The 25,598-nt window shown below is 38.6% G+C and overlaps 1 protein-coding gene across 3 annotated transcripts in view; it reads right to left on the bottom strand.

Moving 5' to 3' along the window:
- kank1a (KN motif and ankyrin repeat domains 1a) overlaps positions 1-24,330 on the bottom strand; it is a 67,746-nt gene extending 43,416 nt beyond the window's left edge. For 2 of the 3 annotated variants that reach the window (XM_042488669.2, XM_042488666.2), the window contains exon 1: positions 24,104-24,330. The gene's annotated coding sequence lies outside the window, so the exon portion shown is untranslated. Of the gene's footprint in view, positions 1-14,370; positions 14,474-24,103 lie in introns of those variants that run through there. The other variant, XM_042488668.2, reaches the window with a different exon arrangement.
- Positions 24,331-25,598: the final 1,268 nt, after the last annotated feature.

The following is a 25,598-nucleotide window of genomic DNA, read 5'->3' on the forward strand; positions in this document are numbered from 1 at the left end:
AAAATTTCACGTAGTGCCGTGCAACACCACTTTTAACTATGAACTCAGAAAATTAAAAAATATTACATTTAAATTGTGAAAATGTCAAGGAAAAAAGTAGAATTAATGCCAGAGCTGGTAAAACTCATCACAACACATGTACAAGTGTGCATAATAAAGTGGCTACTGTGTGTATTTATGTTGTGCAGGCCTCGGCTGTAATTCAGTATCCTTATTTGTGTAGTGAGAAAGGCACAAAACTATTAGGATCAAGACATACAAATAAATTATATTATCGGATGATACTAATGGATAAATGTGTTCATCACTTTAATTTTACAGCTAGTAAATGTAAAGTAAGCCTCAACTATATATATGCTTCATAGCTCAAGCTCTAATAATATATCATAAAAGGTTTGTTTATAACATTTTGCATGAATAATCTACAAAGTAACAAAAGCGCTAAAAAAGATGTGACACCAAATGTACAATAGCTCCCTCTGAGTTGTAGTGGAGTACAAGTATAACATTGCAGACAAACAGAAATACTTGTTAAGTTAAAGTACAAGTGTCTCAAATTTTACTGTCTTCACTGACTCTAAAATAAAAGCAAAACTGAAAAAAAAGCCTTAAATATTCAAAAATAATTACATATAGTCAATTTTGAGTGAACAAAACTTAAAAAAGGAAATAATTTTTGCTGAGCCACTAAGAAAAAAAGGAAATGTTTACGACTCTTCTTACATTTATTGTTGCTGCACAAAAAAAGCCCAAAGACTCCAGATGAAGTCTGCAGCTCCGCTGAGACACTGTCCCTCCACAAAGCTTTCGCTCCTGCTGTCAGCTCCCTCAAAGAGGCATTGTGGGAGAAATTCCCCCATTTTAAAGTGCTCCCGTGTTTGCTTTTGTGCCAAGTGAGCCCACTCTGCTGACCTTTTGGAGACGGACCAATGAGATCCACCGCTGCGTCCTCCGCTGCCCTTCGGCTCCGACAGCAGCCAGACAAAGAACAACAAGCTAATTACAGTGATGACAGCAGGAAGGAGGGAGAGGACGCTCTCTCACCAAACTTTAAAGACAGACACCAAACCCAGCCTAGAAAGCCCCAAAAAACACAAAGAAACTACTGGTTCATGAAGCAAAAAAGGATTCTCTATTTCTATATTTTCACTTTTTAAATGTGGTATTTAACCCTTTAACACTCACACTAAGAAATGCCTTTGCAAAATAATACAGCATCATAGACTTTAGAATACGTTTTTTTAATTTCAGAAAAGGGACTTCACGTAATCAATAATGAAAAAAAATATATATATAGATAGATAGATAGATACAAAAAAAGAATCGAGTAAAAAATATGAATAAAATATATGGTAGAAAAAAGAAATTATGAAAAATTAAAAGGACCTTTTATAAATAAAAAAATAAATAGATATAAAAAATAAACAAAAATTAACAATGAATCTAGTAACAAAATCTGATTCAATTTTTTTTTTAAATAGTCAATTTAATATGATAATATAACATAATCAAAAAACTAAAATGCATTGTTTAAAAATGTCTATAAAATGAAACTGGGTTTTGCAGAATCTTTAGTAAAGAAGTTCACAAAAAATGTCCACTATGCAGTTGCATTGTCTGTTAAAGGGTTAAGACAGCTGTGATTGACAGCTACACGTCAGTAACACCAGCAGCCTGCTGGTTGAAATATTTCAGGAATGTTTTTCTGTGCCACAACAAACCTCGTCTGTCTTGATTAGACAGGTTTTTTTTGTTGTTTTTTTGTTCGGCGTGCCATAAGCACTTGAGCTGCTGGACCAATTATGGTGTTAATGAGTCACGGGCCACGCCGCGCTGGATCACCGCCAGAGGAAGCTGGTGGTGGGACGGTTACACTAATGTATAGAGATGCTGCTCTGGGACCCGTAATGATCGAGAGCTGCGGAGACGTGATGGGAGGGGGAGGACATTTGAATGGGGGAGACACGTTCTTTTGTAGTGAGTAGTCACGCAAACATGCGACCTGATATCCTGCCACTAATAATGCGACGGTACTTAATCAGGTGTGGGGTTACTCCAACTTTGGTGACCTTAATTTAAAGTGTTTATGATAAAACAAACATGTAATCCTTCTGTTCATGTGTTAGGAAACCTCTCCTATATGTCAGGGTGAATTAATTTTTTAAAAACTCTCTCGGATCAGCTGGAAAATGCATCGTCACAAGGCTGAAAACGGGGCTGAAGCTGGGTTCCCCGCTCATAATCCAGAAGCATGTGGCCGGATCAGGTGCCTCTCAGCTTAAGAAAAGAGACTTTCCAAGGAAAAGTTTTTCTGAGCTCGTGAAAGGTCGAATTTAGAGATGTGTGGTTCTCGCAGGACAGTCAAACACATGACGACCTTTGAGAATATAAATGATGTCGATTCACTTTCCAAACAGTATATAAATGAGTTAAAATCATAGACTATATAAATAATGGATGTAGCTGCCTTGACATCAGCCATTAGTTTCGAAGTCCCGTTTTGAAGCAGCGAGTTTGGTGTTGCCATGAAAGAGGCCAAACTAAAAACTGAAACGTCTTGCCTTTGAGTTTTTTTTTTTAAATTCTGCGTTCACATGATAACATTGTGAAAACGATCCTTGAAACTGCAAAAACAACTGAAAACGCTGTAGTATGCATACCAGGCCAGTAGTTGGCGGTGTAACTTTGTGATGACACACCACAGAAGAACACCACGCGCCAACAGAGCGGTGAGTATGAACAAGAAGACGATGGACACTAGATTAAAAAATCTGCCATTGTTTATTGTTATATTTGTCTAATGCAAGTGTAAAGTGCGGCTGTGACGTCACCGTTCTTACCGGATCGGCACATTGCCAGTTTACACGGCGTTCCCAAAAAAATTACACTCTGGAACACCAGTTTCAAAAGTTTGCGTTTCCAGACCTCCAGAACGCCGTTGTCGGGTGAATTTGACGCCAAACTGCAACAAAAGTTTAACATTTCATGCATGAACCGCTGCCGTGTAAACGGGCCCTTCGTTTTTTGGAGCCAGGAGTGACCATATTTGGATGGGAGGGTGGAACTGTGGAGGAGCGAGGGGGGGTCTGACCAGAAGCCGAGGACACAACGGCCTTGATTATGTCACTTTAAGCCCTAATAAAACTTTAACAGGTGAGTTACATAAAAAAGAAGGCAGTTTCTTCACTCTCTGGTGTAACTGGGCCTTTATCCTCTAATTATCACGTCATTACTTTATTTGAAACGGTTCCTGTTACTGTAGGTCACTGTGTAAACCTCGGGAGAAAAACATTACATTTAAATGTGATGTAAAATATATTCACGTCCATCTGTTGAGCACCTCGTCCCCAGCTGGCCCCGACGCCGGCTGCCTTTTGTGATCCTCTCCGTAAGCTCTCGGCTGGCCTCATTGTTTATCGATGCTAAGGTCAGGACTGGACTGCTTAATGGTGACATCAGTGGGTTAGGCCTGATTAACTGGCCTCAATGTCGTTTATCAGCAGGGATATCAAGCATGCTAATCTCAGGGGGTGACTCGCCGTTATCCCCGCTCAGTCGCTGGGACGCCTCGTGATGATAAAGCAACCAAAAACGCAGCATTTATGTGGCCTTGAGTGCAAAAACGAGATGTTATCCATATGATCACAGCAACAGAAACAAACCCAGCAAACATTTAAAGGCCAAACGAGGTGACCGAGGCTCTAAAATCCTCCATTTACTCCTCATTAATTCACAGTTTTCCCTCTCTAAAAAGCTTTTCAATGAGATGAACCACTTCCAGAGGCCCAAAAGAGCCCAACTGAAGGATGGACTCCAGCATGTGAAAAGAAAAGAAGACGAGAGAGGAAGGAAGGGAGGGAGGGAGGTATGGAGCGAGGACTAATCCCATTAGGGTGGCAGCTAAATGATTTGTTCCACTGAACGAAGAGGAGATAAAAAGGTGTGTATGGTGAGGAGTGACAGTAGCGATGAAGCTCCTCTAAAATGGAAACCGCTCGTCTTTTTTTTTTTTCTTTCTCTGTTAGCGTCCCATTGACAGCACTCAAAGCTGTCCACATGCCACTTTATTCCCGAATCTGAAAGTCTAATTTATTCCCACGGGGCGACAGCAACGAGGAAACGTTACAACAATGAGAGACGACGCGAGCTGGTGACGCACGAAAAAAATCAATACAACTTTTTTAAACAAGAAAGCCTCATTATCTCACAGTTTCTACAGATAAAGACAAGCGGGATCTTTTTTTCTTTTTTTAATGCTACTTGTAATACAGTTTAAAACCAGTTTCACAGAAACCAATATTGCAGGAAAAAAATGCATTGATCAACATTAATTACGTAAGGTTAGGTGGAATTTTATTTATTTATTTATCTATTTTTTGATAAATTATTATTATCATTTTTAGGTTGAGCATTATTTTAAAGCTTAAAGACTTTAAAGGCTTTTGAAAGATTGATTTAAGACTTTTTAATGCCGGCTAAAGCCTCATTTTTAGATAACTTTTGGTGCAAAAATGTTTCAATAAAAATTTTAAGATTACATCTTACCCATATCTTATCATAATCAGCAGCAATCTGATAGCATGTACAAAAGGAATAAAAATCTTCTGATACAACTACTGTCAAAATTGGGAAAAAAATCAATACACCATGACATCACAAAATGTTTGCCTGACAATATATTACTGTTACACAGACATTAAGTACATATTTTTTTCTTGTATTAATTAATCATTTTACAAAAGCCAATTTAATTTTTGGTAACCTGGAATATTAAAATCAGTTGTCTTTTCAGTCCATTAGCGACAATTTGCTACGATAAAAAAAAACTTAATCTCATTATATATAACAAAGTTTTCCTTTGGGAACATAATTTGCAGAGGAAAAAGGGTAATAAATGTAATATATCATCGTCATGTGTTATCTCAACACTCAACATATGGAAACATGTTTAAAATCACAATAATATTGCATTTCCACTTTAATATCGTGATAATATCGTATCGTTACAGTTAACACACAAGCAGTCAAATTAAAAAGTCTGAAATTGACTAAAATATAACTTAAATCTTGTTAAAGTATACAAATCTGATCAGATATCTTCCAGCTTTTGTTACGTGACAGTTTTAGATATTTTATTCTGCCGGCACATTTCAGTCTATACAAAAAAAGGTATAAAAACCCAGCCCTATATACAGCGCACATGGAAAAACACTGCATCAGCTCACACTCAAACAGTCTCTGAGAGGTGTGAAAGCCTGACAGACACTCGCAGTTTCCATTCTTCAAGAATGACAACAAAGAAAATCCCTCGACTTCACACGACAAACGGCTTCAGGAAGTTGTTAAAACAGACAAATGGGTGTTTGGCTCTGAGAGTGGCCGGACCGCTCTCAGGTGACGACGGATAATAGAAAGTTGGCTTAAAAGATGTTTTCATTTCACATTTTGAGACATTGTTTCCCAGCAGAGACAAAAGGTTTAACCCTTTGAGACCTGAGCAAACTGGCGTGATTTCTTTCAAAGATATGAAAAGACAGCGATAAGCAGCTTGACAAGAACTGGCCCCAAAATTTGTTATAAATTAGTAAACAGATTCAAGAAAATGACCTTAAAATAATCAAAACAAACAAGTAATAGAGGGGAAAAAAACTATCGTAAAAATATATTTTTTATTATTATATATATTTTTTATAATTATAAATCTAGTTTTCAAATAAAATTTGAAAAAACTAAGTAATTTTCTTGTCACCTTTAACTTGCCTTTTTTTAAAAATTTCTCATGTGTCAGAGGTTTAAATGCTTGCGAAAGGCATTTGAACGCAGCGCAACAAAACTGTCTATCCAGGGTCTAAAGGGTTAAACTGAATAAAATTCAATTCAAGGCTCCACTTCTGCTGACGTCACACAAAACAGCAGAAGCGCGTATTCACACAACGAAAGCCATGTTTGTAAAAATGAATGCGAGTATTGTCAGAGCCGTCATCTGCTAAATAGCACCTGAGTCAGGTGACCTGAGTCAGGTGACGTGAGTCAGGAGTCGCTCACGACTTCAGCTCAACAGCATCCGTTCAGGGAGACGCTCCGAAGTTCACCAGCCGATAAACTGAGACTTCTTTCGTATATGTTGTTGAAGCTCCTCAAACTCCCACTTTTGTGCAGGAGAAGTGCTTATTTTAACTGAACATTCAGATAGTTAATAAATATCAATTCTTAGTTTTACAAGTTTGTGTCAATAAAGTTCCAAAATTCAGATTGATTTCAGATCCTTATTACTGTGATTTCTTCTTCAGTCCACAATGTAAATGAGCAATTCTCTATTTTAAATCACTGTTTATAGAATATATTTAGGTTATTTTAACTGTTGGTGGGACATAACAACATGAAATCTGAAGGCGTCACCATGGAGTTCGGAGAGATTTGTGATGTGACGCTTTAAAGATTAGACGCCTACGTCAACTAACTAAAACTAACCGAGCAGGCGGCTTAATCAATTAAAAAAGAACAATTAGAGCAACATAGATTCGATAATTCATCGTTTCAGTCGGTCATCTTATGGCTCTCGCTTCTTAAATATAATTTTTTTTCTTTAATCAGTTGAAAATCTTTTATCTTCATCATCATCATCATCTTTCATTCAGCTTTTTGCTGGATAAAATAAGCATATTAAAGAGATCAATTTAGGCTCTAAAAATCTATGAAGGCTAACCGACTAAACGACAACAGAAAATAATCGTTAGATTAATTGATAGTAAAATTAATCCTTAATCAACAATAGATATTAAAGCTTTCATCACTTTAGTGTAAGTTTTGTTTCTAGTCTTACACCAAGAGGGATTAAAGAGTAAGTATATGGATATTTTTTTTAATATAAAAGCATTGTATCAGAGATTTTCACTTTAGATGCAACGACAGTAAAAATATCATTTTATCGACATATCTATTATGAATATCTGAAACGTGTTTAATACCCATCTTCTGCAGTATCAAACACTTTCTCACTCACTTGTTGTTCACTCTGCTACTAACCAACGAAAGAAAAGCTGCTGTTATGTTTTATACATAATCAAACTTTTCAAAAGAAATAATTATATTCAAACTTCATTTTGAACTCAAACTTGACCTCACGTGGCACAGTAAATAATCTATTATATAAAAATGCCTCAGAAGCTCAAGTGTGTGGGGAAAAAGTGGCATCTAATGGTGAAGGTGCATATTGCAACCCTTGTTATGTTTATTTTTTTAATTTAAAAAAATGTAATGCTCTCAATATAAAAAAATCCTGTGGTATTGACAATCCCACTTAATATAATAATAATAATATTATTATATTAATAATATAATATTAATATTGACATCTTCTTAGGTATTTTGTCAAATTTTCTATAAAAGAGAAAACAGTATCAGGACAACACAAAGTTGCAACAACAATGCAGGTTTGTACACAAAACATGGAAAGTTTTGTTTCAGTATCTTTAGTCTGAGTTGTTTGTAAAAATGAAATTCCCAGCCGGAGGAAGCTGTGGGACTAACTAATGACTTCCGTGTCATCCTTTTCATTATCCTGGTCTCAGCTCGCGGTCACAGGGTCAGAGGCTACGAAAACAGTAGCATGCCTTCATACGTATAATGCGACACATTGTATTGTGCCGGCAGTGTGTGTGTGTGTGTGTGTGTGTGTGTGTGTGTGTGTGTGTGTGTGTGTGTGTGTGTGTGTGTGTGTGTGTGTGTGTGTGTGTGTGTGTGTGTGTGGGTGGGGGGCGGTCTTCCCAGTGGGAGTCATCCTGGTCGACAATGGCAGTAACATTCCTCTGGAAACACTGTGGCATCATGGCTGCAGGGAGGATCCCCACTTCCACCAAAACTACGGGATTAGCCTCCCGGGGAATTCTGGGAATTTTCACTGTCACCTTTGGGAATGATTCAGGGGGGTGACATTTCTTTCAGTGCCGTCAAAATGATTCAGCATCACTTTTATGGCTCATAAAAACTTTTGGGAGCATGTTTTTACAAGTTTGTACTGACAACTGAAAACAGCGAGCAAATAATCCGAGAGACAGATTTTTAACGTGCTGCCTCTGCTGCAGTATAAGAACATGCGTACATAACTGTTAGTATTTAAAAGTGACATATTTATTTAATCTTATTTTTGACGTTCTGAGCGCCTCACTTAGTTTGGCTTCATTTATCAAGTTTTCTCTTTTCTTGTCGGTCACACAGCTGTCTCTCTCTGCACAGCGCGATGTTCACGAATATCCTGACAATGTTAATTCACCTCAATCTGTGTATTGTGGGTATTTTTTATCACCATACACAATAAAATTGTTTATCGTCTGAGGGTCGACTGATACCAATTATTTTTAATTAATGAGGCCGATAACGGACATTTGGAAAAGATATGCATTTAAAATAAAAATCTTTATGTGAATATTTAGAATTTGGAATAAAACAAACTCCAACACTAAACTGTGTTTAAATGCCTTCAGCAAATGTTTAATCACAAGTGAAATGTTCAACATCATACACATGATAAAGTCGGCAGCAACTTTTTTTTGTAAAGTCAAGTAAAAATTTAAATTAAAAAATAAATACAAATAGCTCCCTGAGGTTTTACAAAGTAAGAGTTCCTCCCATGCTGACACTTTTTAATTAATTAATCTTATCAGTGATCATTATATTAAAACACTGAATAAAATAACACAATAAAACGGCTCTGTTAGAGTTTGGTGCTTATTTTGTAAAATGAAAAGAACATTTCTGTGGCCACCTTTCAACGTAACACTTGGCAGTAAAGGAAATTTTACTTTATTCGCAGAATGTTTCCAACTGATGGGCCAAAAGAGGGTCGCGGGTCCTTTCTGAATGGACCACAAGCGACTTTTAATGCGTCAAATTTGTAAAAAAAAAACCCACACTTTTTTGAAGTACAGACCTGCAGATTTTGTTGAGGGCCTCAATTATCATGCCAACCTTTTTTTTCAAAAAATTGTGCCTTTGCAGCGTCGCTGGTCATGAAGCAATAATATGCACTTTTTCGGTTGCAGTGCTTTTTATTGGCTAATTTTTAAGTAATTTCACTTTATTCTTGCATTTTACTCTATTTCAGTGTCTAAGCCCACGTGTTGTTTACATTTTGTGAAATAAAATTGAATTTGTGGTATTTCATCTTGGAAGTGGACCTCGAGCTAATGAGGTCCATAAATGTGGACCCCGTGGCCAAAGCAGTTGGGATCCACTGTTCTTGTGGTATTCAGGCGTGATGTCAGGCCTTGTACTCACTAATACTGCTTTTCATTTGAGGACCAAAAACTCAGTTTAAGTTCAAACACAATATTTTGTAAAACTTGGATAATCCTGATGAGTTTTCACCTCCATTATGAATTCTAACATCACTATCCGTCTCCAATAAACACAAACGGCCCAGAAGGCGCTTTCCATGAGCAAATATTGACTCGAGTGGTGACCCGTGCTCTGCTATTATTTCAGCGATGCTGGAGGGCAGGAACAATCAGCGTTTGCTGGTGGAAACGTTTGGTGGCAGATGTCACTGAATATGTAAAACAGCTCCACAGAGGAGGAAGGGAGGGTAGCTGTATCAACAATGAACAGCAGATAAAAAAATGATACAGTCAAAGATCTTTTTTTTACGTCTGGAAACGTTATACAGCCGTGCCCGCTGTTGTTTAAAATGTCCAAATATGGGCTCATTGGAAAAGTGAGCCTCATCACTCTGAAACTCCAAAATATTGAATCAATAAATAAATGATGCAGGGTTTCATTTTCAGACCAGCCATCCGGAGACACCACGACACACGAACCAAACTGTGACTGCAAGATAAAGTCCACTTTATATTGCTATAAATATAAAAACATCTCTGGATCAACATGGTGGAGCATTAACTCTGGTTTACAACATTTATATCATCTATTAACTGTTAAAAAATCATTTCATTTCTGCAGGTGAAATTAATCTTTGTCTCAGTTTATATTTAAAAATCCTGGATTTTCAAAAGTGGGGCGGCAACCCCTGAGAGGTTCTTTAAGTTATTCGGGGGAGCTGCCAAATTATTTTTCTGAAAAATCAAAATCAAAATATGACTACAAATGCACATCAACATGAATCCAAGATATTTTTTGCAAAGGTAAAATATAAACATACATACATACAAACATAAATAATAAGCAATCTGTTACCATGAATCCTAATGTAATCATAATAATAGTAATAATGATAATAATAATAATAATATTTTTTCTCACAATAACATCAAATTATTACAGTTGACTTTGTATTTTTATTTAATCATAAATGTTTTAAAAAGACTGGTTAGCAAGGTTACACAATTTTACTAGTTCAGCTAAATTACTAACAAAAGAAGCTACTTATTTGATTATTTCTGTATTTATTTACAACTAATTTCCAATAATCTGCTTTGGCAGTGTTTTTACACTACATCTGTATTTCTATATTTCACAATATGGTTAGGGTATTTATTTTACTAAATCTTGTCTTAATTCATATAATAAATGTTATTTTGAGGGTCATATTTTCCACCTGTTGCTGTATCTCAGCTCATTCTGCTTCCTCGTGTCGGAGTTATTAAAAGAGAAAGCACCATCTCAAATTTGACTAAACAAAACAGGCTGACTTTACGCGGCCTGTTAAACCGGTGCGACATGATTAAACATGTGCTCATGACTGCCGCGATAATTACACACACACACACACACACACACACACACACACGTTTCTACCGTCACATTATTAAACAGTCAATATTAAAGATGTTTCAGTACATAAAGGCTACTTCTCTAAATAAAGCTAATCAAGAATGACATTATCAAACAACGATAAGAGAGCTGTAACATAAAATCAATCAGGTCCAATAATGTCACCGCTTTGAGGAAAGATTCACAACCTTTTTATGTCAGCAGAGTATCCTGATGAGTAATCTCTGCTCGCCGTGAGGCAGAGTATTTCTGTTTGAAGCATCACCTCACATGTTCGAATTGCAATAAAACACCACATCGGATTAAAGCCACGATTAATCGATTTGTTGTTTGGTAAAAAATGTCCATTAGTGTTTCTCAAAGTCCAAGAAAACATCCTCAAATGTCTCTTTGTCCGCAACCGGTGCTCCCTTCTAGAAGTTAGAAACTAATTTAAACAAAGCAAATATGTTTTTTGGGGGAAATATAACGCCAAGCGAAGCACATTCCCCGTTACCATGGAAATGCTCCAATTACATACCTGTTAAGTCATGAAAATGCTGATGCTGAAGAAGAAAATTGTTTACTGAAAGCATATTTCATTTGTTTTCTGTCAAAAAAGGAAATCTTTCAGTACACTATCCACTTGTATTATCTTATTAACATTTAACCGAAATCAGGATCTTTCTCTAATCTTAATCACAGAGCTTTTGATTTATAAAACACAGACGAGAATCTGGACACAAACCTGGGACAGTCCACAGTCCACCCCGACCACCTCTGAAAATCCATTACAAAAGTTTCATTAACTCAAAGTAACGTAAAAAAGACAACGATATCGTTGTCTCCATAACAGAACCATGAATGCAATTTAGTTACATGAAAATGATCATTTTTGGGATGTAAGGATGCAGTTTACAGTCACAGAGAAGCAAAGAAATCAGAAAATATTCACATTTAAGAAGCTGGTATCATAGAATTTCAACATATTACTCTAAAAAATAACATTTGCTGGCTTTTTTTTTTAGATTTCTTTTTCTTGAATCTTTGCATTTATTATGGGGTAAAGAGAGGAATAACATGCAGCAAAGGGCCAAAAGTTGGAGTCGGACCCACAGTTGCTGAGGACACAGCCTCTGTACATGGGGCGCCCGCTCTACCACGTCAACTTACAAGTGCAGATAGCTGACGACTAATCGATTAATCAATTTATTGTTGCAGCTCTACATGAGACTAAAGTGGATGACATTCGTCGAGTGCAGTTATGACTGAGAGAATGAACACAGCTCTTTAGTCTCAGATAGGAAAAAACAAAAAATTGAGCTTAAAAAAAAAGCAAAACTGTTTTACCCAAAAACTTATTCTTGAGACCTTGTCTTGAGTCAAAGCCACATTAAACGCTCATCCTTTAATCACGAGCGCCTGAGAAACCTTGTGCCCTTCTCTCCTCAGAGGGGGAACATGGGATAGGTCGGTGAACCTGTGGACGGCGTTGCCATGGGGACCTGCCCCTCACTTTGTGGAAACTGAAACCTGAGAGAGCGTGCAGGGCCATTGTGGCGCCGCCTTCACCACAGCACCCTGACGAGGACTGAAAAGTCAAACAGCCAGACGCTGTGGACACCGTTCACTAACCAACAACAGCACATTTTAGTCCAGAACTAGAAACACATAAAAAGGATCAACAAAAACTTTCATCACCATAATACAGCCAAGCTTTACACCTTCTCCCAAATACTTACATGGTAATTACAGAAGTATTTTCTCACTATAATTAACATGTTGAAATGTAGCCGTCTGTAAACGCAGCCTCATATTAAAAAACGCTGCTGACAGCAGGCCTTCATGTGCACAGAAGCTTGAACTGCAGCAGATAAGATCAGTGGTGTCACCAGGGAGCCAATCTCCACTGTAAACAAAGCCCCGCTGACCGCAGGAGGAAATAATTTACTGCTGCACTTTAACAGTTTACTGAGAAACGCCCGACCTCCTTCTTTCGGGAAGACGTTTATACGCCGAATCAAAGGCATGTGGCCGCAGACGGGTTTTATGAAAGACCTTTAACTGGGAGAAACAGCTCTGCTTCTGGTTTAAGGGTCTCTTAAAAAGTGTTATTGTTTTCATCTGACTGTAGAGTTTGTCACAAGACCTGTGGAGATCAGATTTTCAGTTTAATTACAGGAAAATAATTCATAGCTCAGCAGTTGTGAAATGGGACTCTTTATCATGATGCGTTTTCCTCCTAAAGAATGAAAGAAAGCAGGATCGTCGTGACCGCCACCTGCGCTGAAACTGCCACAAAAAAATCCAGCTAATGACTTCCACAAGTTGGCAGCTTGCAATTACAGGGAATCTGATACAACATGACCAGTGCGCACCCAGAGGCCTTTCAGCGGGCGCATGTGTGGCCGACCTGTCGTTTCTGCCGTGTGTCCGTCACCACTGGACCTTTTTTTTTCGACCACAAAAAAGCGACCACAAGCTGTCAACACCAGTGCAAAGAAAAACTTCAACGCCAGTCGCAATTTGATTTAAATACATATTTTCGGGGGAGTGCGTTGAACATAAAGACGAGAAATTAGATGCATGACAATTTGCTTCTATGTGCTGTGAAGTGCTGCCTCTCGGGACCGCTAGCATGAGTGTAGACAGAAAAACACAGATTACTGATCAAGTTTTCTTCCTAACGTGCAAGTGCAGAGCCTGTGGGCATGTTCATGATCAGACAGACGACTGCTATGCGTTAAGAATGCAACATTTAACAGAGGATGATGATATTTATCTGCACTAGCTGACAAACAGGTAGCGATGCACGATGCACAAAAAAAAAATATCAGATATTTGCATTGCAATATGAGTTGCAATTTTAGTGGAAATTGTATTCTTTGCATTTCATTTTCAGTGGTGTGTCTGTGCCAAACAAGCTTGTACTTCTACATCTGCAATATGATTTTTTTGGCCAAGGCATCTCTGTGGCACCACAATGCTTCTTTTATAATGCTACTGTGACAAGTTTTCACCCTTATCAAAAATGACAGCTCCTGCAATTAGCACATTGCACTTGATCAAACTGATTTTGTTCCACCACAAAAAACAGGTCAGACACCCCGAAAACAAGTTATATCAGCCAGTGTGCTGTTAAAAAGGCCACAACATATTCATTTTTGCACAGCCTAGATGGTTAAGCCTTGCGATCACAGTGACCGGATCTTCACTGGGAATATTTTGAGCAGCAGCTGCAGACACAGCAGACACCCCTCACCCCCAAAACTCAAATTGTGCAGCTCTGGTTCATCAAAATTGTCCCCAACATACTGGACAAGCAGAGCAACACCAGCAGCAAGCTTAGTGTTATTCCATTAATAAAGCTAGCATGAGAAAAGGTTCACAAATGCATAAAAAGCAACTTTCACTGTCATTTATACGCAATAAATACATTTTTTCTGAGTTCTCTTGAAGATGTTATTACTTGCATTGGGATAAGACTTTAATGCTGCATTCAGTGGCAGCACAAAGCATGCAAATCATGAATGAAACAAAAAACGATATACATATAACTGCTGGCGCCGGCAAATATACAGCTACCAAATATCTACAGAAAACAATGCAACAGTTAAAATAGCCACTTTTGACTTAAAAAAAAAAAAAACATTTTACGCTTACCTTCCTCACATCTTAAAAGTCTCAAAGTTTTAGTGCGAATGCATTTCCCGTCAGCTGCAACTCACTCACACTCCCAGTACAACCAGAGGGAAAACATCCCAGAGAGAAATGAGGGATTAACATGGAGACGTCACCCGACGCTGCCTCACATGGCAGAGCACCAGCCAATCACAACACGGCCGCTCAGACACCAAACACACACACAGACACACACACACACACACACACACACACACACACACACACACACACACACACACACACACACACACACACACACACAGACACACACAGACACACACACACAGACACACACACACACAGACACACACTGTAACCTGACAATGCCAGCCAGTGAGGGAGACTGTAACACGAGCGCGGGCCGAGGCTCTGGGGTTCTCTCAGCCGTAAACAGTGGCATCCCCGGCAGGAGACAAATTCAACAGCTCTGTCTGTCTGTCTGTGCAGACGATCGTGGACATGAGGAGGAATTAGGGGGCGTTTCCACACGCCTTTGGGTGAAAAAGGGCCGCACATTGCAAGATCTTGTAAAAGTACCTCTCATTACCCCATCCAAAATCTATCATTTCAGACTGAAACATGACACCGTCACAGGTTTGATTTACAGTGGATTGATGGAGCTTCAGTGGTGGCAGGAGAAGAGCATCAGAACTAGGACTGAGACAAAAAAACATTTTCATTATCAGTTCTTCTGCTGAGTATTTTCTCCACAAATTATTTGGTTTACAAGAAATTCCAATCAAATGCTCCAAAAGCACTAAAATGACTCAATTATCAAACTTGATGCCGACAAATGAGCCAGTTCACAGCACCACATTGGCTAACGTTATCTACAAGTTGTAATAATGTTTTAATGAAAACATTTTAATCTAATGTTCAAAGAACATTTTGAGGATGTTTATCGTGTTAGATAATGTCCCTGCAAGGTTAAATGCTGAATAAGACATAATGTTTTAACTGCAACACTCTGAGGATGTTGTGGCGATGTTGAGAGGAGACAGATCATTGAATGTTTTGGTTTTTTTTATAAAACGTTCCCACAATGTTACATGAGAACAAAGGAAGAACATTTTCAAAGCAACATCCAGAGTATGTTATTGAGGACTGAGATAAAAGACCATTTTTATGACAATGTAATGTAATGTGTTTACAAAAAGAAACATTTTTAACTTTTTAACGTTTATGGTGAATGTTTCCCAAACATGCTGCACATTTTTCTCGGAAAATAAATCTTTTCATTTCTTTTCTATAAATGATAACTGAATTCCTAAACAATCAATGCACCCTTGTTTAATTCAACACACCTCTGCCACAGCCCTGTTTGGTCTGCTATGACTAGCAGCTTTTGGTAGATATTGTTATGTAACTAACATCATTGCCAGTTAGCTAACTTTATTTCTGTCTTAATCTATGTTGGCATCTGTTAAAACAGTGAAATCGTTCTGCAATTGTCACTTGTTGCCACAGCTGTTCAGAAATAAGTGACAAAGACTCACTTTAAGCTGCTAAGTGTTCTCAGTCTGTTGCTACTGCACTGTGAGGTTTAAACTACAAAAGAAAGTCAAAAATGTTAAGTAAATGTATGCCTTGTGGAGAAAAAACACTCCAAAACAGAATCTGATATTTTTGGTTCAAACACGCAGCTTAGCGCTCCTGATAAAGACTGAGTTTTGGCTAAACTGAGCCAGACTTTCTTGGTGTGGAATGCTTCAGCCTGACAGACAAAGTCTGTGCATGCCTGCATAGCTGAGGGATTATCACTGTATCAGTTGAGCCTCTATTTGCACCTGCCTTGTCCTGCTTAATGTACACGAAACGGGCAGGATTTTTCACTCCTCCCTTTTAGAGACGACTTGCCTTTCATTCACAAGCAGCTCTGACGGGATAATGACAGGCTGCGGGTGAGCTGCCTCTAACTGACACTTTCTTCTGACAAAGGGAGTTTTGTAAATACAAGTCGAGTTTCTCTCTAATTTCTGCAGCACTTCAGATCCACTGAGGTCGTTCTACAGAAAAACGGAGATCGCTGCAAGCGTGGAGCAGTAACAACAGGACTGCTGGTTCTATGTCTGCTCTGTGTGACAGACTAATGGATGCTAATCTATATCTTCAGCAAGACAGCAACTCCCATCATCAGATGCAGCTGGTCCACGATTCTCACTTTGTGCAAATGCAGCAGAATGCTGCACGATGGACAATTTCTGCAGCACAGAAATTCACTCAAACACATCAAAAACGTATAAAAACAGACGAAAAAGAGAATATTTTAATGCAAGAGAATAGGTTTTTGCCACGACCTCCTAAAAAAAATAGAATTGAGGGATCATTTCCATAGTTTTTTGTTTTGTAGTATTCAAAACAATATTTTTTTAACATATTTTTTCGTGATTTTTTGCCTTTAATTGATGGGACAGCACAAGTGCAAAAGGGAGAGAGAGAGAGAGAGAGGACGACTGTAGCATAGGGTCGAGGCCGGAGTCGAACCCTCGGCCGCTGCGGCGAGGACACAGCCCCCACACATGGGGCGCCCGCTCCAACCACTGAGCCACCAGGCGCCCCCAAAAATAATATCCACTGTGATCTTAAAACAAGTGCTGCTAAAGTTTTGACTCTATGAATCTGCTTTCTTTTTTTTGCACCTTGCAAGTCCGTCAACCCCAAATCTTCTCCTGCCTAAAAACAACAGATCAGCCAATCAGCAGAGCCATCTTTGGTTTAGCTACTTTCAGCGGTGAAGAGAAATGAAAATCGTCTGCATTTTTCTCGAAGCGTGGGTACGGCAGCGAAAGATAATTGAGTGGTTTGAGGTTCCTCGCCTCTCCACACTCCCGCTTCTTTCTGCCGCTCCTCCCACCGCAGTCGAATATCAAAACATTCATTTACAGCAAGCCTCGTCAAGCAGAGCACCTCTTCTCCTCGGGACTTCTTCTCAGTGTGTAATTAGTTTGATTCACAGGATTAACCCATTAGCTCTTACAGAGATCACGTAGACTAAACCACTAAGTCACGTCCACCGCAAACAAACATTGAAGCTTCTCTATGAAAAAAATCTGTACAACTCTGAAAATATTTACATCAAGATGAAGATATGAAAAGTACTTTGTGTTAAAATGAAAGATGACATTGGCTGTCAAGCTGCAGACTGCTAAAGACTACTGTTTAAAACCAACAAACAACAGAACTGCTCTTTTTAAACCCCAAAATGGGAGTTTTCTAGTGATCATATCGTGGGGATAATTCACAAAAAGTACTTGTTTTTTGCCAAGATACCGCTGCCTTTCCTGCAGGGGTTGTGCCCTCAAAATCAGATATTTTAAGCCAAAACATGATCTTTTTTGTGCCTGAACCACACGTTAACCACAGCATAGCTGAAACAAAATCTGCTAAATATCAACATGCAAAAGTAATGCATCTGTGGTCTGCAGAAACCAACAATGCCAAAAACTTTTTTTCTAGCAGTAAAGTTAAGAAATCAACAGAAATTCAGCTACGACTGAGAAAAAAAAGGTCTCATTTAAACTGAATTAATTTGAAAATGGCAAACAGCAATGATCCCCACTGATCGTCTCTGATATAAAGAGCACATGATGACTGAGAGGAGGCATGAATGAAAGAAAAGGGATTAACATACCAGCAAACAAAACATCTTTGTGAAACACACTTCAAGGTTTAGTCCGGGTTAATCCCAGCTACACGGAGAAATACCTTCTCTCATTCATGTTCGCCGCGACAGTTTTCCTCCCGACACAAATCTCACACACAAACACAAGTTGAAGCACGCAGGACTGAATCATCTAATTCTCCAATAGGTCAAACAACATGATCCTCACAGAGACGGAGTCCTGGAGGGGACAGTTTACGAGTGCAGACTTTTGCTTACGTGTCCGTTTGTGCCTTAATGAAGGTAAGTGGTGCACCAGCTAAAATGCACGTTTGCAAGAATTTCAATTAACTCGGCCCCTAACCGTCAGCAGATGCCACAGATGGGACATCAGCTCCACAGGCCTTAAGGCAAAAGAGGTTATCAAGTCTAGCATCAGCAAGGAAACAGCTTCCTCTCATCAAGCTATTTTTGGACGCATTAGAGCACCAGTCATTTAAAGAGCCAGAATGAAAGTTGGCTTCTTTCTTTGACAGTATTACACCATATTATACTTACAGTATATTTCAGGATCATACTTTAAGTCTATAAACACATCAGCCGCCATGTGAGTCAACGAAAAACCCTGATTTTTAGATTCTTACTACTAGTGGGTCAAAAAAAAATCAACAATACTGTCGGGATGACTATTGCTACTTTGAAAAAATGTTAATAAAATTCCCTCTTTTGATCAAAAATCATTAATGTAGCTATAATGACTAACTGGGTAAACTGGGCGAGTATTAAAACAAGTTAAACTGTCTGATAAGTTGAGAAAAGTGCATCATTTTACTGTGACACAACCATTAAAATCAGGAAAAAACACCATTTATTCCATATCATGATATAATATGATATAATATCCGATAATCTTATATGTCGATACAAGTTAATATCTTTATATTGCCAATCACTGATATTTTCATTTGATGTAATATTTGTGATAAACTTGTGTCGAAAAACCCAAACACAGCCAAAACAAATGTCCCCTAATCCACCTCTGACTCCGTTAAGCTTCTAAGTCCAGCGAGCACCGATTTAAAAAGATTTTCAGGCTGTTCTGCCAGAGCTTTGATCGCTCCAATAATGACTTCCTTGCAAATTTGCAAACAATGTGAGGTTGTGGCCTGGCGGCTGCCCCGAGGCCGCTGGAAATCTTTTAGGGGGATTCTCTGAAGCTCGGCTTTTCTTTTTTGTTTTTATCAGACCTCTACCTAAAATCTGCTGCGCCGGCCGTGTTGTTTTAGATTTTACAGGTTCATGTTGAGAGGCTACTTATGTGATATCTAATCCGACGTCTCAGCGGAACAGATTTAGCTTTTATCAATTATGACCTTTTTTTTCTCAGTGAGGTTTGGTTTTTGCAAGGAAGCGCTACTTGTTTCATTTTTGTGGATCTCCTACTCAAAGTGGGTTTGATCCTGTAATAACAGGGCAGTCCCTGAGGCTCATGTAGGTCTTCATCCCACACTTTAAGATCCCAACAGCTGTAACAACTCCCTGCACCTCCACAGTCAAACACTGACACCAGTAAAAGTGGTTTCTTCACCAGCAAAGCTCCCACAGAAGAAAACATGATACGAGTACAAACGGGTGCAAGAAAAAAAAAACGTCTTTTCAAGTTAAAGCAGCCAAAAAACAGTATTTTAAGCACTAAAACATGCAAGGGAAGCACAAGTGGGACAGAAGCATGCACAGATGTTTGACCAAAAACTAAACTTAAAACTAAGCACCCACCCCCCCACATAAAATTACAGAGAAAACACCCCGGGAAGGCTTCCACAAAAACTGTTACAGCAGGGCCGGATTTGACGTGCACCCCGCTCAGACGGGGCAGTGGAGTGGAAGTCATTTTCTCTAAACAAACAGTGGAGGGACGGGAGTCATAATCACAGGGAGGTGGAGGATGGCGAAGGGTGGGGGGGGGGGCACATCTGAGCGGAGGAGACCAAGCTTTGATCATGTGGACAGAGGGGTCGTCTCACTGAGGTGTTAATTGAGAGACCTCTGCCATATGTCCACACAGGCTGACTTGAGTGAAGATGTGGACTCAGAGCGCCGCTAAGCCTGATGTACCAACCGACGCCTGGCTGTGCGCTTCCACCAGATCTGCTTATGTGTTAACGGGAAAGCAGTGAGAGGCTGTGTAACGCTCTGGGTGCTGCTGGAAGACGTGCACAATGCACAGATTTAATGCTAAGCCTGTTACAGTCACGAACGAGCTCGAACGCGTCAGGTGAAATAAACACGACGCACGTGAGCGGCACTAAAATATGTGATGCATTTATGCTAATACAGAAATGTCAGTGCACTGAAACAGAGCGTCACTTTGAAATTTTCATGAACATCCCTTCTTTAAGTTGTAGTAAGAAACATTTTAATCATCATAACAGTCATTTTACATAAAAAATTGATTAGAAAACTTAAAAAACATATACAGTAGGCCACTTGAAGGGCAGTTTTATTTTGCCCAAATGTGATATAAAACATGAAAATGTTTTTATACATCAAATGTTAAGTTAAAAAAGAATATAACACATGGAGGACAATGAATATACTAAATTATCATAAAAGTATCTTTTTGGTTTACCAACATAAATATCTGGCACTTCTGTCCAGTTTTCTTGGCGATTTTGTGTTTTTCACTCTGCATGTGAGATTCAACTGCTTGAATTCTCATCATGATGAGTTTAAGAAAAAGGACTTATTAAATAATTTAACAAAAAAAAATCTGTTACCAATTACTGAGATTGTACAAAGCAATGTCAGAAAAAAAGAGATTCCTAAAATCCTACTTCCCATGTCTGAGCATTTTTAAGACTTGTGAAAGACTAAATTAAGTCATTTTAATACCAATAAGGCTGCACTTTTAGGTTAATAAATGCAATGCATTTTCAGGCTTTTGAGGGATCCATGGGAACCCTATTTATGTGAAGAATACGTCATTTTTTTCAAAACTATCAGGAAAACTCATCTGTGATGCAGCGTGCACAGGACACAAACTGCTTAAAATCGATCTAAATTGCTGGTTTTACACAAACTTCCGGCAGATATTGCAGTCACTATTTGGGTTAACTGTTTCACTTGTCTTATGCTGTTCTTGTTATGCACTGAATGTAACATGCAATATCCATAAAATATGTCACTTAGTCAGAGATTGTCAGTTTACTCAATAGGTCCCTTAAGAAAAAGGTTGCGAACGACTTTTTTTATTTTTTAATTTTTAGACATAGCCAACAATTTCATGTCAAACACTTCCCAAATCATTTTGATTGCAAAAATGGTTAAAATAAAACGTGCTTGAAAAGTGGAACTTGCAATAGCCACAACTTCTAGTTGAAATTTCAGCCTCCTCTGGGGAATAATGTGGCGGCCAAAGGCAGGAGAAATATCTGTGCATCGATCAAACTGACCAACAGAGCCAACTACAGCGCTGCTGGTCTCAGCCGAAAAAACAGTTTCTATGTTTTCAAGTTACTGAGGGTGCAGACAGGTGGACAGACAGACAACACCTGGGGGACATAATGTCCTATATACAGTGCAGCATGGTGGCAGCACAAAACAAGACCGAGCTGCTGGTCCAAGTGTTCAAAACAAACTTTTTGACTCTACTGCAGAGGACAGCTGAAGAGACAAGTGCAGCCAAGATTTATATCCACCACTTACTGAGGGCAAATATGACTCCGATTCCAGTTTACTAAGTCCACTTAGCTAAAAGTACTGCAGTCTAATCAAACAGTCCTGCTCAAAATCACATGTTCATGAAGATTTAATCTTCACTTCTTACCGAAACGGTTCTATTTATGGTCATTTTGGAGGTCCAAGTTTGTGCAATCTCTGAAATGCAAAAATCTGTCATTCAACATGTTTTTAATGCCATTTTGTGTAAAGAATGAGACGTTGTTTAAACTTGCCCACATGACATACCAAGGTCGGGACAATGGATCTTTATATCTCATATTATTTTTGCAATCAGCATTAGTTTTCATTAGATAAAGAAATTACACTATTGGCATAAATTAAAGTTATACAAGAAAACAGCCAAATTGTCTTAATAAACAACATTGACGATAATGAAACTGGACACCTGTAAACATCATGATAAGAAAAAGTAATTTATAGAAAATAATGATATGTTCCCAAAGCGACTGCACAAAAGATCACCAGGTTCACCAAAGCACACAGCAGGTTGGTACTTTTCTGTCTGAAGGGATGCTTTGTTTGGTCTCCTTTAGTGAAAGCACCGTTTGTAATCTCCATTCTTATTATACACAAGTGTAGAAAAATGGATTCAGGGATATGCCAAAAAGTGCCACACTGGAAGCCGAAGAATTTCATTAAACCAAAGTCACAGCTCTCATATTCTTCCTCTTGACGTATCAATTCAGTGCTTTATCTGAAAAGAAAAGTGGAAAAACGCCTGAGCCCGGCAGAAGATGAAGAGCCCTCTATTTGACCCCAGCTCTTCACCAGCACAATAGGGACCACCATCCTGCAGGTCTACATCCCCGCTATTCTGACCCTAAAATTCTTAAGCACCCCACCTCCAGCTTTTTACAGAGCCTGCATACAACTGCTGCAACCTCTGACAGTAAGAAAAGAGGCAGTGGCATGCCAAATCAGAGAAGGAGAGGAAGAAATGCCTCTGCTGTACAGACCAACAACACTTTAATTCAAAGCTGACAAATGAAACAAACAAATGAAAATAAGAGTGGTGAAAGAAAGAAATTATTCTTTTAGAGCAGTCATATTCAACTTAGGGCCCGTGAGCAAAATCTGGCCCCAAATAGGGTGCTGGTTGGCCCCCAACAATCTTCTTATTGACAAAAAAATGAAGTGATTCACACTGGGAATTGTTTTTGTACTTTTAGTATACATAAGGTGCCAGAGTTCACAAAACAGCATAGGAATAGAGCTTCTTTATCAAAAAATGTAGAGGCCAGTGGAGGATCCCCCACACCTCTAAGAGAGGTCTTAGCTAAGAAACAACCTAAAGTCCTGTAATATCCTAAAATTTTAAAATCCTCGAAAAGTCCTGAAATCCTAGAAACATCCTATCCAAGAAATGTCCTAAAATCCTAAAAACGTCCTTAAACCTGAGAAACATCCTAAAATCTGAGAAACATCCTAAAATCCGAGAAAAATCATAAAATCCTAGAACTGTCTTAAAATCATAGAAAAGTCTGACAATCCTAGAAATGTCCCAAAGTCCAAGAAATGTCCTGAATTCTTAGAAATGTCCTAAAATCCTCGAAACATCCTAAAATCACAGAAATATTCCAAAGTCCTAGAAATGTCTTAAAATCATATGAAAGTCTTTAAAAAAAACTAAACATCCTAAAGTCCTTCAATCATACCACTGCCCTAAAATCCTCCTTTAATCCTATGGGGCCGCTGTGAATGGGCCCTCGCCTCCTGTCACTTTGCAAAAGTGGCCCCCCAAAACAAGAGGAGAATCTGTGTTTGGGAGGCTTGAGGTGAGGGTGTTTCTGCAGATCTGCGGTGAAACCTGCTTTAAGCTGTTAAATGCATGGTCACAGTGAGTCAGTATGGCTCATATAATGATGTGGGATCACTAAAAATCACACAATAGAGATGATTCAGCTTCTAAAAGTCGTTTTTAAAGCACAATCCTTCCAAAAAAATGAGCCACGACGATGAGACTCACGTGTTAAATCTTAATGAAAAACACTTTTCCGCACTTGGAGCTTAAAGTTCAACCCCTCACGCGCACCGTGCCGCACTTCCACGACACCTGTCCGGCGGGAACAAGCTTCGTTTGTGTGGTCGTGGAAAAACGCACCAGACTGCCACAACGAGCAGGTACAACAAACACCGTATGACTTTAAGCATAATCCTGCTTAACCAGCAGCGCTTCATGGGATTGTCTGGTCCGGTCGCTGCAGGACCACCTGACCCAGATCATGCATCGAAGACACATTTAACGTATCTAAAGCATAAAAACAAAAGGCTACTTTTATATGCAAGGAAATATAACGAGAAGCTCCAGTACTTTAAGGAAGACAGGGTTAATGTATCAGAAGCTGTGCGGCTGCAAAGCGTTCAACTTACCCACGCCAAGTGTCTCCTCGAGCTGTTTTTGGACCTGAATGAAACGCCTCCTCTGTTAATTCAACTGATTGTCCTTAGAGTCAACTTCTTGGAGAGTAAATCGTCCGGTTGAGGTAGTAACTTACGTTTTTAACTCTTTATGGTTATACTTTCGGCCCGCGGCACACACACGTCCCGCCTGCACCAGCACCAGCAGCCTCTTTGTACTTGTCCGCCTCAGCAGCGAGCTGCTCCCCGCGGTCATGCGCAGTCGCGGCCCCGCAGATGAGCGCGTCAGGCCGCTCTCTGCTGCTCCTGTGACGGTCAGCGGGGCTACAGGTGTGGCTCACCTGCTGCACGGCTGGCCTACTTTTTACTGTCCGAGTTCAGAGGCCAAACTGCCGCAATGTTTACTCTGGTGTGGAGCCTGACGTGTGAAAGTTACTTCCAGCTTCTAGCATAGGTTTTTTTATTTAAAAGAAAAAAACTAATTTAACGAGTATTTATTGTCATTCAACAATTTATCTAGGCATTTAGCAAAATTTTAGAGGATTAATCGTTTTTAATTCACTGAAAATGGTATGTTGTCAAATAAAATGGAACTACACGTTTAGCTCGTAACGCAAAATGTTAAATAACTTTACTAACAGTGAAAGTTAACACGCCTGTGTATCCTCCGCCAAACAATATAGTTCTTGGACTGTCTAATGGTTAGCGCATTCACATGTTATTTATTTTTGTTTGTTTGTTTATTATTTAAAATGTTTTATTTATTTATTTTTATTATTAAATTAAATTTTATTTTATTTTATTTGAATGTTTGCTTAATTTTCTGTGTCACAGAAGTGCAGGGTGTAATGTAAATTTATTTATTTATTTAGTTATTTATAATAATAGATAGATAGATAGATATACTTTATTGATCTCAAAACTGAGAAATTGGGGAGATATTGTTTTTTAAATTATTTAATTTATTTCATTTTATTTTAATGCTTCTTGTGTAGGTTTGTTTTGTAGTTTGTTGACATGCTGCTCTAAACTAATTGTCTCTAGTGGGATTAATAAAATAGTTTGAATTTGAATTTGAATCTTTATTGTTATATGTCACAGACGTGCAGGGTGTTTTTAATGGCTCATTGTAACAGTTTCTGAGATTGTTCGGCCTGTTTAATATTAATATAATATTTTTTTGTATTTTTAATTTTATTGTGCATTATTTTTATTTATTTATTTATTATTTATTTTATTTTGTTTGAATGTTTCTTGATTGTTCTCTATCATAGGTACAGAGGGTTTTTCTAATGGCTTATTTTAACGGTTTCTGATATTGTTCGCTTTTTTGATACCCTGAAAATGTTCGATAGGCCTACAACCTAAATGTAAAGTTAAATATAGACTATTTAAAAGATTGATGATAATTCTAGACTACTAAAACACACCTAATATAGTATTTGGGACAGAGCAAAGAGTCAACGTCCCAAACCAGGTTAACTGGACTAGACCGCCACCATGTGGC

The sequence above is a fragment of the Plectropomus leopardus genome, chromosome 4, assembly GCF_026936395.1.
Source record: "Plectropomus leopardus strain MGB_pleo_1.0 chromosome 4, ASM2693639v1, whole genome shotgun sequence".
NCBI lineage: Eukaryota > Metazoa > Chordata > Actinopteri > Perciformes > Serranidae > Plectropomus > Plectropomus leopardus.